Here is a 13,012-nt window from a genome sequence, read left to right on the forward strand (position 1 = left end):
GTGCCTCAGCAGTGTTCTGACCTCACTCTGTACAATCCACAAAGCAAAATGCAGCATATTACTCAGAACCAGAGAATTTGTTCCCCATTAGAAACTAAATCTCTGAATGTATCTGAGAGTTTTACACGTAGCTGATACACATTTCACACAGACCCGCGATCTGCTTCCTCTTAAAAGGTACCACACAGTTCCATAGCTAAACACCAGTGCTGAACAGATGTGTTTGGGTTTGGTGCATCCCAAATACTTTGAGGGGATTTTAGTTTTTCCAGAAAGGCAGAAATAAATTTCTTTGTTGCACTGTAAATAATGAATCCTCGTGTGTTGGTGGTACCTGACTGCCATAATAATGTGCACAGTAACACTGTACAGTGCTCTGCCTGGAGCCTCTCCTGTTATTAAAATTTCAAATTAATTGTCAAAATAGGGGGTTTTTTCCCCTTTCCTAGAGAAAGGCAGACCTAATTAGATGGGCATTGTGGGGAAAAACTTAAGAGTGGAAAGACAGTCACCTGCCTCGGACATTCAGGGATGAGTATGGAGGTCATTGGTTTTGAGCCCAGTCTGACCAGATCACTTGATCTGGGTCTTGATTTTTTATTTTTTTCAATAAAAAAACGGGGTTAAGTGTGGCTCTTTCCTACCCCCTTTCCTCCATGTTAAACACCACCTTCCTGCAATGTATGTTTTATTGTACTACATCTTTCATGTTTAGGATATTAGTGCCTTCTAATTGCATGGCACTTTTGCAATCCTGTTTCTACTACAGATGGGAGGGCAGGGGGGAGGATAGAAGTGCTTGTTACCAGTGGACTTGTGTGGGTGTTCAAAGTGGATTTAGAGAGGTGAGATATGTTTGCTAACAGAATCTTTAGCCAGCTGACTAGCAGATCCCTCTTCCTGGCACAATGGCTCATAACAGAAATCTTTGTCCCAGTTCCTTCATTTGAAATGTAGCTGTGTTCCTTACAGCAGTTGTTTTCCATCTGGAAAACAGGAAGGAGCTACTCCCTCCTGAATTCTTTGAAGTCTTCATCCGGAAGCCTCTTGGTTTTGGGCTGGGTTTTTTTCCTTCTCTTCACCCCACTGAGGAATCAGCCATTTCTAGTCGCTTGGAGAGTGAGTTGAGTCTACAAATTCTCAGTTCTAATTTTTCATCCCTATTTTCCATCATGGGTGTTCTCACTGTTCACAAGCTCCTGTTGTTGGTTGTATTGTTAACATCAAGTAATTAGGCACCATTGTAGCAAAATCAGCTTACGTGTGCTCAAATAATGTAATCAGGGAATAGCTGATGAACAAAGGTGAGTTCCCCATGTTGTTTCACTAACATTGTCCTTGAAGATTTGGAACGAAGAGTTATCTGAACTGTGGAAACTGGTGCAGTCCAACTTGGCACGCGTGTGAACCAGACTTATTTTGGGGGTTGCTTATCTGAAACCAATTTTAAATTAACTTAGTGAGTGAGTAACAAATAGGAAGCATCCTCAAAACAAGGTTTTGTCTGATATTTCTGAATTTGGGGGATTCCATCAGAGAGGGCAATAGCCTGGGAACAGCTTTTCTTATCACATCATCTCGTCCTTTTCACTTCAAGGCAGTATTAGAAAGTGCAGTGGTGCATAAGACTTAGTAATAACTATTATTATTTGTTAAGCATTGTCTTATACAGCCCTGAGAACATTGGGTTTCTGTCCTACATGGATCATTAATTTGGGTATGCAAGATTTTTCAAACAGTAAGTGTCCTTGATGATTACAGAGAGATTATCACAAAGTGCTGTATTTTAATTTGATTTTTTTTCCTTCTAAATGAAGGAACTGAGCATCAAATTGAATCTAGTTAACTGTAGTAGACTTCTGGTTGGAGGATGAGATAAAGTATGTCAAACCACTTAACTAGGTCCTCTCTCAACATAAAGTGAGTGTTTGGAAGGAGATGTAAAAAAATCTTCTGCATAGACTATCATGATTTTATGTCCTCAAGGGTTGGGTGCAACCTTCCAGTTTAAGACAGCAGTATTCCCTAAGCAAGCTCAGGTGCCTGGGTTCTCAGATCTTGTGATCGGTCCTCATCCTTTAAGAGGATTCCCCTCTGCATCCCAAAGCCAAGGTAATGGACAGCTGGACTCTCAGCTCCATCAACTGAAACCACTGAAAACCAACTGATAAGGTTTGGGGTTGGCAGGAGGTGAGAGGTTTCTGTATTTTTTTCTCCTTTGTGAGAAAGATTTTGTAAAGACAAATCTCTGTTCAAGTTAAATTGAGGCAGATTTGGGTATCTGCTACTGATACATAAAATAATACAGGGAATGAAGTCTGAGATGTATCCAGTAGATTCATAGTAAGAAATATCCTGAGGAGACCTTATAGTATTAACTGACCGTTAAAGTAAACCAGAATTTATTCAAACTCCATAGGCACAGATTATATGCTTTTTGCCTTAGAATTCATCATGTAACTATTATTAATAAAGAATAATTTTTCAGAAAAAGTGAACATATGGCTTGTTATTACTGACTTCAAGCCACAATCAGAACATTATCTAAATAACTCCAGAACACCAGCAGTATGTTCTCAGGCATCTAGTACATTAGAGCATGACTCCTCAAATACTTCAAGACTACGTACATTCCATTGTTGATCTCTAAATGGTGTCTGCAGTCTGACTTCTAATCCTATCAAAATCCTTTATACTGAGGATATTATAAAGGTGCTGTAAAAATTTTAAGTGGGTTTGAGGTGACTTTAAATATTTTTAGCTTGGATACATTTTTCAGAAACCGAAAAATTAATTAGTATCAGTCCAAACGCCAACAAGTCTTCCTGTTTGTTTCTTCCTTGTGGTGTTGCCTTCCCTGTTGCTTAATTGGTTTGATTCTTTTTCAGTGTAATTTTCCAGTTCTTTACACATGTTCCTTCCTATCTTCAGGAGCTGAGTAAATTGATGCGGTGGGATGAGCTGAGAAAACAAGACTTGCAAAAATTTTCCCAGTCACAGGGACAAATATTTCAGCTTCTCTCCCTAAGGTTTCTGCTGATTCCAGCGACCAGACGACTCCCAGCCAGCTCTGGGAAAGGACATATTTTAAAATATTTTCAGAGACAGGCAGAATAGGGAACGCTGGGCTGCTTCTCCCACCAGGTTGCCGTGTATCTCTGTAGAAGGAGAGGAGCCGGAACCCAGTACACTGGGCAGGAGACTCAAAGCACTGGGAATTTAAATGTCTTGCTCGTCTAATTTGGCTGTCAGCCAGTTTATTCCTCTCCCTTTGATTGATGTATCTATTTAAATGCTTTAAGAACTGGGACTCTTTCTCAGCAGGGATTTGTACAGTGCATTGCATGAGGGATCCTGACCTTGTTTGGGGCCTTCTGTGTTTCTGAGAATGAAGTAATAATATAATAGACTCATTATATACTGAAGCAACATTTTTTAAAGCTTGTCTCTAACAAATGAAGTGATTATGAAGAGTTGCTGATGCTCCGAGTTAACATACAGGAAAAGGGGGTGAACTTCAGCTCCCCTTTCTTGGCCTGTGTATGCATAGGGGATGAGGAGAAAACTGCCTGTTTGGGAGCAAGAAAGAGGAAGCTGCCTTTATTTATTAAAAAAAAAAAGGAAAAAAAAGACAGCATCCATAGCCTGTCACCCTCAAATTAAAAAACCCAAACCCAGAAAACTCTGAGGCTCCACACCATGGCTCATGGCATCATAGCTCTTTTAGAGCCCTACTCTGCAGAGATTTCTGGCTCTTTGCTGCATTTTGAAGCTATCTTGCTGTCTTGCTATTAAAATTATTCTTGGGAGACAGCCTTGTGTCTTTACTTGGCTGCCTTTCCTTTTTTTCCTATTTCTTTTTTTTCTTGATGAGTCATTCTACCAGCTTATACCCTATCATCAGATAGACCAGACAATGAAGTCACTGGGGTTGCCTGAGAGCAAAATTGGCCCCATTATCCACAACCGCTGTGCCTGCCTTGTCACTGATAATGCACAGCTCAGGGGCTGGCCTTCCAAGGATGATGGAAAATCACCAGCAACAAGAAGCCTTCTACCCAAACAAAAATATTTGTTGGAGTCTTTGGGGTGGTGTGTGTGTTTTAAATTTGGTGAAATGCTTCCAGCTGAAAACAGGAAATCACACACAAATAAAACTGGTGTTATATTTTGGCAGGGTAGGAGGGGAAAGTAAATTATCCGATAATGTCCCTTTACTTGTGTGCACCAGCTTTAGCTCTCTGCAGTTAGCAATGGCAGGAAACTTTTATTGGTCTTCCAGTATAAACTAGAAGACTTCATGTCAGAATGTATGAGAGGAAAGAAGGATGCTTGACAAAAATCATTGTTTGGTAACTCAGCTGAGAAGCAAAGTTGAACTATTGTTTGTAGAGGAACATGGGTGGAGAAAGATTTGCCCAGAGAGTTTTAGCCTGGAAACAAGACACACCAAATATGAGAAGGAAAACAAAGCTGGGATGAGGGAAGTGACTTTTTCAAAGCTGTACAGTAGGGCAAATAGCTGCTTATGACTAGTAGTAAGGTTTTGTTGATTCCCAGAGCAATGTTCTCTCTACTGAACCACAGTACCCTTCAAAACAAGCATAAAGAGATGCATGGCTGTGATAGTGCTGATGGCTTGTGGTCTGCTCAGTTGAAAATACAAATTGAAATAACAAAGTGCAGCTGTCTTTTGGGATCTATAGTAATCTGATGAGGAATCCCATAATAACTGCTAATATTAAACCTTTTACAAGTCTAACTACTTGCATCAATAAAGGACAGAAGAAACCCAGAACAGGAAAGAAACTAAGTCTTGAACAACCATTCCCTCCACAGGGACCTCTCTTCCCCCCTTTCGGTATTGTTAACCAGTGGGGAACCTTTTTGTTGCTTAGGGAGCCCATTCCAAGAGCTGTGTCTGTCAGTGCTTTGGAGAGACTCAAGTGGCTGAGTTTCCTCTGCCAAGCCTGATTATTCTTTTGACTCAAAACTGATGTGCTGTCAGTAATTATTTTTTGTATTGCCCACTGTACCCATCACAGCCAGACCCTGTGCTCCCCTGCACTGCACGAACGTCGTATAAAAGGATGCTTTCTGTTCCTGGTGTATCTCCAGCCCAAGGAACTTTAGCACATCTCTACCAGTGACTATAATACACTAGGAGCAAGGAGAGTCAGAGCTCCAATGCGCTGCTTGCTGAAGCTGCTCTTTATGCCATGTCTGCAGAGACCAGAGAGGCTGTCTGGCTAATGCTGGGCAGTGCCAGTTCATTTCTCCCCCAGAAAGGAGAACCCTATGTTCCCAAGCTCAGCCCAGGAGGGTGACTGGTTTCACTGTATGTTAAAAGCATCTTTGCACTATTTTCCCAGCCTTATTTTATTAGCTGGCTCTGCCTTCCCTTCCCTTGCCTTGCCTATTTTGCTTGGTTCTTGCTTACAGTGTTTGTCCCACTGATGGAAGCTGAGCTCTGTGTGTATGTGTCTGGTTTTTTCCTTTTCTTTTTTTATTTTTTTTTTCTTTTTCTGTCTTTCCATTTTTTCCTCCTCTCATTTTCCCAGTGTGGCATTTAGGAAGAAGGCTGAAAATATTGAACAAACTGCTGATGTCCCCAAGATTCAAATGTGTGAAAAAGACTCGTAAATGAGTCTAGCACACTCAGAAACATTCTTAACATCTGTTCAAGCAGGAGTACCAATTCCCTTTCTCAGAAAGCACAATTTGTCCTCCCTGTTATTTAAAACTTGAGATTTCTTTGGGTTTGAATAATATCAAAGTGGAGCTAAGGAAAATAAACTCTCTGATTATGGATACAGCCTTTACAGTGAGAGGTGTGGCGTGGGTAATGAAGCATTGCAGAGTTTTAACTACTGCATGTCCTCAGCTTCTTATTTCGTGGTATGGCAAGGACTGTGTAGTTGCTCTCCACGGATGCAGACCCTGTGGATCACATCCCTTGGACTGGCAGACATGGGTTTAGTGACTGTTCTTACAGAGCTGGAAAACAGCGAGTGTTTTCCTCAGAAATCTTACTGCTCACTAGAATGAAGCAAACGTGTCTTAGAACCTGATAAAAATAATTTGAGGCTTTATTTATTTTGATATATATTCCTGATGAGGGGGAAAAAAAATCTCTCTAACTCACTTTAGTTTTGTCTGGCAGTAAACACTTCAGGATTCTGTCCCCAAAACGTAGTTGCAAAACTCTCAACACTTCTGCAATTTAGTGAGAGAAAGGCTATAAATAGCCAGCCAGCCAGACAGAGGCACAGCGGGGAGAGCCCAGGGGTCCGAGCTTCCAGCCTCTTTCTTTAACCACAGTAGAGAACGGCAGACATAAAAATGACAACCCAAAAGAAAGGGAAAAAAAAGCCAACAACAGCAACTGGCAACTCTGAAAATGAGGAAGAAAGAAAAATATAAGTAAAAGAAATGCTACATTTAGTAAAACTGCTGAATCGCCTCAGCAGTGTAATGGGCTTCCAAGCCTGCTGCAGTAACCTTGGCACGCTCCAGCACGGCTCGGGATGGAGGCATTGCAGCCGCACTAGGGCTGCGTCCCGTGCCCGTGGGCTGGCGCTTTGTGAGGGGCTCTGTGCAGTGGGCAGGGGCATTCTGCTGGAGTGCAGAGATCAGAGCTGTTCTCCTGATGTCTGGGGCTAAATCCCACTGCTGGTCGGGACTGCAGCATGCTGTGAGCTGTGAATAGGTTTCTCAGGATAGTTTTAATGCAGGTGGAGGAGAAATCTGTGCGATGGCGTGAGCATCCCAGGGAATAGAGCAACTTTTATTTAATCACAATTAATCAATTAGCATCCCCCATTCAAGTGACGTTTATTGCTACAAATGCCTTGTGATGGTAACAATGGTGGTTCTGCTGCAATTATTTAGCTTTTTAAAATCCATACTACTCCTTGTAGGTCTTTTTGATAGAGAAATGGTGTAAGTCACAAGTTTTATTGCTGATGCAGTACTGAAAGATGAAATACTTTACCTCTGGAAGGTTAATGTGCTGCAAGTCTCCCCATGATTAGGAACAAAAATATACCAGCAGGTGGGATACAACCAGAACAGAGAGAGTTCTGTGAAATTCAAGCTTAAAACAGGCAATAAAACTAGCAGTGGCATTTCAGCTTAGAGGCCTCCTGCAGCAGTGATCTATATTACCAAGAAAATGTCCCCTGGAATATACCTGTTGTTTCAGGAATGATGAGATTCTACAACTTTGATAGCAGTTTTCCAACTGCACATTGGTCCTAGAAGCCTGATAAGTGTTGGTTCCTGGGACAGAGGATGTTGAAAGTAACCTCTAACACCAGCACAAGGACAGCAATTCAATCTAGCTAGCGTTTAACCCTTCAGGGAAGCCTGGACTTAAATGGATTCCAAATAGAAGCCCAGAAAGTTTTGGGTTTGGTACATCGTCCTGGTTCTGGCCAGGCCAGAGTCAACCTCCCCAAGCAGCCAGCCCAGATGAGCTGAATTAGCTCAGATGAGCTGAATTAGGCCAGGTGAGCTGAGTTAGCCCTGGCTGTATCCACCCCTGGCTGATATCACTCCCCTATAAAAGGGACTGGTCTGGGGTGGCTACTGGTTGGGTGTTTCCAGAGCAGTCTGAGTGTTGGTCCTTGTGTCTGCAGTGCTCTGCACCTGTCAGGTCAGTAAGGTACTCTGTGTTATCACCGGGTATGAGTGTAATTGGCTGTTATTTTTCTACTTCTGTGGTGCTTTTGTCAGTAAACTGTCTTTATCCCAACCTATGGGGCCTCTGTCTCCTTCCCCTCTGGCAGTGAGTGAGGAGTATGCTGTGTTCAACCACTGCTTGGGGCTGAACCATCACATACCTGTGTTATTCCTTTCTGGCTTTGTTTAATTTAACTTTGTTCAGAAACAGTTTTGTAGTTGGCTGGGGTTACTGTGAGCTAAATGTCCCAGTGCAAGTGTCTGTGCTTGGTTTTATTCCTGTGATTTGCCTCTCATCCCTTCTCTTTCCAGCAACAAACTAATTCATTCTTCATCAGTCTACTTGCTTGTGGGTACAGCTTGTAGCAAATTTGGTAGTAGACTGTCTAAGATCTGCTGAATTGTTGATGTTTGGCATCTTGGCTTCCACCTTTCTCTGCCATGACTCTCTACCTAAAGTATCCAATGACTCCTACCTCCTGCCGTGAGGGAAGCCCACTGTCTGGGGCTTGGTGTGCACCTGCAGTATGGCAGGAGGCTGAAGCAATGCAAGGCTGGTACTGGAAAACCTGTGTGAGAACCTGACTGCTTGTGAGTGGGGCTGCAGATGTCCTGTATGTGCCTCTTTGGGTTTTTTCCAGAAACTTTGCCCTTGTAAATGAGGATTATCCAGTTAATAACTACTTTTGATAGTGAGGCCCATTCAATGCATCTTCATGTCCACTCCAACTCTGTGTTGTTGCAAGCACATGCCATCAGTCCTCATTAAAATGGCTCCTTTTATGCAGAACTGATTGTGGTGATGCTAAATTCCTTTTACAGTGCAATGTCACAAGCAAGTGAGAGGAAGAGCTAGAAAATAAACTTAGCATGCATCCTACTCTCAATTTTTTATTTAGAAAAAGTGTTGTATAATAAGAGCTTTGCTCTTCTATTAGTTTTTTAATCCAGTACATCTTTTTTGTTTGTTTAATTCATATCTCATACCTGCAAGTCTGTCATGGCAAGGTGCAAGTGGGAAAAGTCAAGCCTTTTGGTGTAAGACAGTTTGAAAATAACCTCAGTGTTTCACAGTAAGGGGAAATCAATAAGGCCAGTGGGAAGGAGAAGAATAGGTATATTAATAAACTAAGGCTCTGAGAGTGGTGGGGTCAGGAGCTAAATGTAGCTATACCTGCAGCCTGAAAGATCATCCCAGGCACCAGAGCCCGTATGTGGCTGGAAGCTTGAAGCATGGCCTACTTGCAGCTAGACACAAAAATGTGGGCTGGGGGTTCTTTTTTGGGCTGGGGATGGCTGTTTCCCCATTGGGATGCAAGCATCATAACTCTGGGAAATAAATGTGGCTTGCAGACAAACTTCAGGCTCAGACTATGAAATTACATTTTACTAGGTAACTGGATTCTGTGAAAACAGCAAAATGCATTTAAAACAGCCAGAGTACCTCCAATACTGAAGATGCTTTGATGTGGGAGGATAAAGAACTTTCTGGACTTGCTTTTCAATATCTGAAATTATTGTGGATGTTATTTTTGGGTCCATGGAGAGTCGCAAGAGAAAGCATCAGTTGTCTGTGCAGACTGGTATCAGAAGCCCCCCAGGATGCTAAGATTTATTCTGAACTTGTATCATGCTTTTGCATTTTGTTTTTGTGTATGGATATCCAAATTCTGTTTTCTGCAGTGCTCATTACCAAAGTATATTTGATGAGGAATAAAAATGTATTGTAAGTCCAGGAGTAAATGCACAGGAATGAGATGGGAAATGTCAATATAAACACCAGCAGATCTAGTGCACTGAAAAGGTGGAGGATTTTGAAAGGGGGTAGCTGGGTAGGTGTTTTCCCTCTGTACAAATGGCTCTATCATCCTTTGAGTTATATCAGAGTAAACTAAATTTATACTAGATTAATGATGCCTGAGTTACTGAAAAATACTGGAGTGCATGTTAAATAAACTAGGCTTGATGACATATCTAAAATACCTGATCGGTATCCTAGCAAGTTGAGTTCTTTTATCTCCAATTTCTCATTGCACTGTGCCTCCCTCTAACATCTTAATCTGGCTGGAAAAGAATGTCCCTTAGTTGTTTACACTGCCTTGAATATTAATGCTGCCTTCTATGCTGCAGTACTTGAAACCTTGTTAGGGAACTTCTTAAAGGAAGATTACCCTGTGCGTTGGAATTGCAGCAGGAGGAAGAGGAGTAATCGGGATTGTGGGGCAGAGGGAAAATTAGGAGTGGTTTTTTGGTGTATAGTGGAAGGGAGGGAGGGGGAAGAAGGCTTGCTATGTAGAACTAGATTTTTCTATATCATCCCAGGCTCAGACAGGTGACTCTGAGATGACAATACTTCCATGCTTTAGCATGTTGCTTCTGTAAGTTTCTGTAATTTCCTTGGTTCTTCATCATAGGACAAGCCAGTTAGACATGGCCAGTTTTCAGATTGCATTAAACCAGATCACATGTATAGAAAACCCTGAATCCAATTAGGGGCCTCAGCAGTCAGTTGAGAGACAGTTATACACCAAAATATAAAAGCCTTCAGGTTTTGGAGTTTCAATTTCCTTTGCAGTTTAAAGCAATGTGAGAACTTGGGGGAGGAAAAGCTGGTTGCTTTCAGAGCTTTTGTGTTGCTAGCAGCTCCTGCATGAAGAATTTTGGATGGGGCTCTCCCTGAGATCAATGAGATACGGATATGTGCATCTTAGAGTTTGGCCCATGTAATTAACTCGATTATGAAGTGCTTTTCTATTTATTGTAGATGCAGAGGAAAAGGAGCTACTAGGAAACATTTCATCAGGGTTTAATCAGGGGAAACATCATCTTGTTAAGCAAACACTTGATAAAGGCTTTAATAATCCCATGGGTCAAAATGGGTGTGCAAAACCAGACTGGATAAACCTTGAGTAATGTTGTCTGACCTCAAAACAGCCTCTGCTTTGTATGCCTGGTTGGACTACAGGGCTTCTGAGGACCCTTCCAGGGGGAATGATTGTAGCAATGCATTCTGAGAAGAATGGGTTTTCTGGCCCATCCAGATTTATTTCTGACCCCCATATAATCGGGCCTGGGGAAGCTATCAGAGACATATTGGTATGCAGTAGGAGAAGAGTAGAAGTCTGAGAACAAGATAAGAAACTGCAAGATTAACAACTGCCTTAAAAAGGAACAAAGTGACTGTGTAGTCTTAACCAATTATTAGCAATAGTGAGATGCATTTAAGGTGGGTGAACAGAGCATCTAACCAATAGCAATGTGAGGTAACTCATCTACTGATACAGAAACCTGTATAAGCTCTGTGTGTCCTTCAGTAAGCACTTGATCACATTGATCCAAGTTGGGTCTGCAAAACTTTGGCTCTGGCAAATGATCCTATTCTGTTTGATTTCTTTTGCTTGATACAGAAATCCTCAGCCCATTATGTACAGAGGTGGAGCCGTTTTATTGAAATAAATGGTGCATTTGAAGATTTCTATTACAGAAAAGCTTTAGGAGTTAAATAATCTCATATTAAAAATAAAGGGAAATACAAGCACAAGGAAAAAAAATCAGAGATAGATGAATCCAAACCACCTTTAACCTTGCCAAGTGTCAGTATCAATGACAAGTGTGGAAAAATGTACCAATGAGAAAAAGTAATGGCTGGTTTTACATGAGAACAGCTCTTGTCTTGACTTGAGACCATGTACCCCTTCCCACTGTGTCCAGTCTAGCTAGATCAGATTAGAAAGTTTTGAAAGACTATATAAAATTTTGACATTTGGGACTGAACTGAATTTGCTGAGATTGCTCTAAGATGATTCTACGTATACAAAAGCACTTTTAGGATTAGAGCATAGAGGCTTTGATCAGTAATGTTTTGCCATAATACTCATTCCCAGAAATATTCTTAGCTACTGCACAGTTCCCCAGCTGTGTGAAGTTACTATTGCTTTCTGCATTTCTTTCTGCCTCCTTTCGGTGCTGTTCTTGTACTGTCTTGTTACAACAGGTGATGGTGTATTATCATACCAAATAAATGGAGTTTATGGAATGCAATTAAGCTGCGGAGAAAAGAGTAGGTAATTCCTGCCCATGGCCTGAATTTCATTCCTTGCAGTGCCACTGATTTACCATGTGACCTTGGATAAATTTCCTCATTAGGAAAATAGGGCTGATTATTTACCCCCAGGGCACAGTACTACAGTGTTACAAATGACAGCAGCCAGGGTTGTACAAATTTCTTTGGAACTCTCCCAAATTCTGTCCATTGACCATATGCTAAAAGACATTATGGAGGAGAGTCTTACCTCTGCACTCCACAGGGACAACAGAGTATTTCATGTGTTCGTAGAGGAATGCTTAATGGGCCAGATTTGTTACTTGATGGTGGTGTGATATATTAGAGTAAATCTGCAGCAGAGTAGGTTTGTAATACAGTGATGTCAATGAAGTTCATGCAGCAAGGTAAAGGATGGTGCTTAAGCTGTAAATACACACTCTGCTCTGTGAGCTGCTTTAGCCAGTTCATCATTTAAACCCTGCCTGATAATGAAACAGCAGAAAATATATTAGTGTGTTTGCAGGTAGTTGCTGTAAATATGGGTGAGGCTGAGCTTTTGTGGTTAGCAAAGAGCAGTGATCAAGTCTCTTCTTTCCGATGGGACAGTGGAGGATTTGTGCTACTTTGACTTGTATCTCCTTTTTCTGCTACTGGAAGGGCTCATGCACATCAGAGCTCATCTGGCTTTGTTTGCTTGTTGTTAATTGCATTAGCTGTTCTGATAAAACCAGACTGTCTCTTCTTACAGTCCTCACCTTTTTGTTCTCTTTGTCATCTTGAGTACCAAATGAAGAAGCAGAGACCAAGGGCTGCTGTGTTGAAAGCACTTCAGGCAAGGGTTAATTTATCAGAGAAAAGGAAGGATTTGGTGCTTGTGGTATCTTTCCTGTGCACCTGACTGTTAATTAGGGATGTTACATCAAACCAACTTAGGTCTCTGCAACAGAGAGATGAAAAACTAAGGTAAATATAGAGCAAGTAAAAACATTTCCCTCTCAGACAAGTGGTGCAGTAAGTCCTGTATTTTATAAAATGTGATGGAGTTAATGGAGTAGAGGAGCTGATCAGCCTAAATGAAATATTCTCTCTTAAAAATGGTTAAAGAAATAGCCCAACAGAATGCCAGCACTGTCTGATGGGGAGTTGTAAGCACTCAGCTTATGCTTCTGGAATCCTCGATGGGCCCAGTCTCTGACTGGATCACCACATGCTTGGAAAGTCAGGCACCTCCACCACAGCCTGCCCTCCCTTCTTTGGCAAGAAAGGTCTGTGAGAGTTACAATA

This window comes from Gallinula chloropus, assembly GCF_964237585.1.
Source record: "Gallinula chloropus genome assembly, chromosome: 16".
Classification (NCBI taxonomy): Eukaryota; Metazoa; Chordata; class Aves; order Gruiformes; family Rallidae; genus Gallinula; species Gallinula chloropus.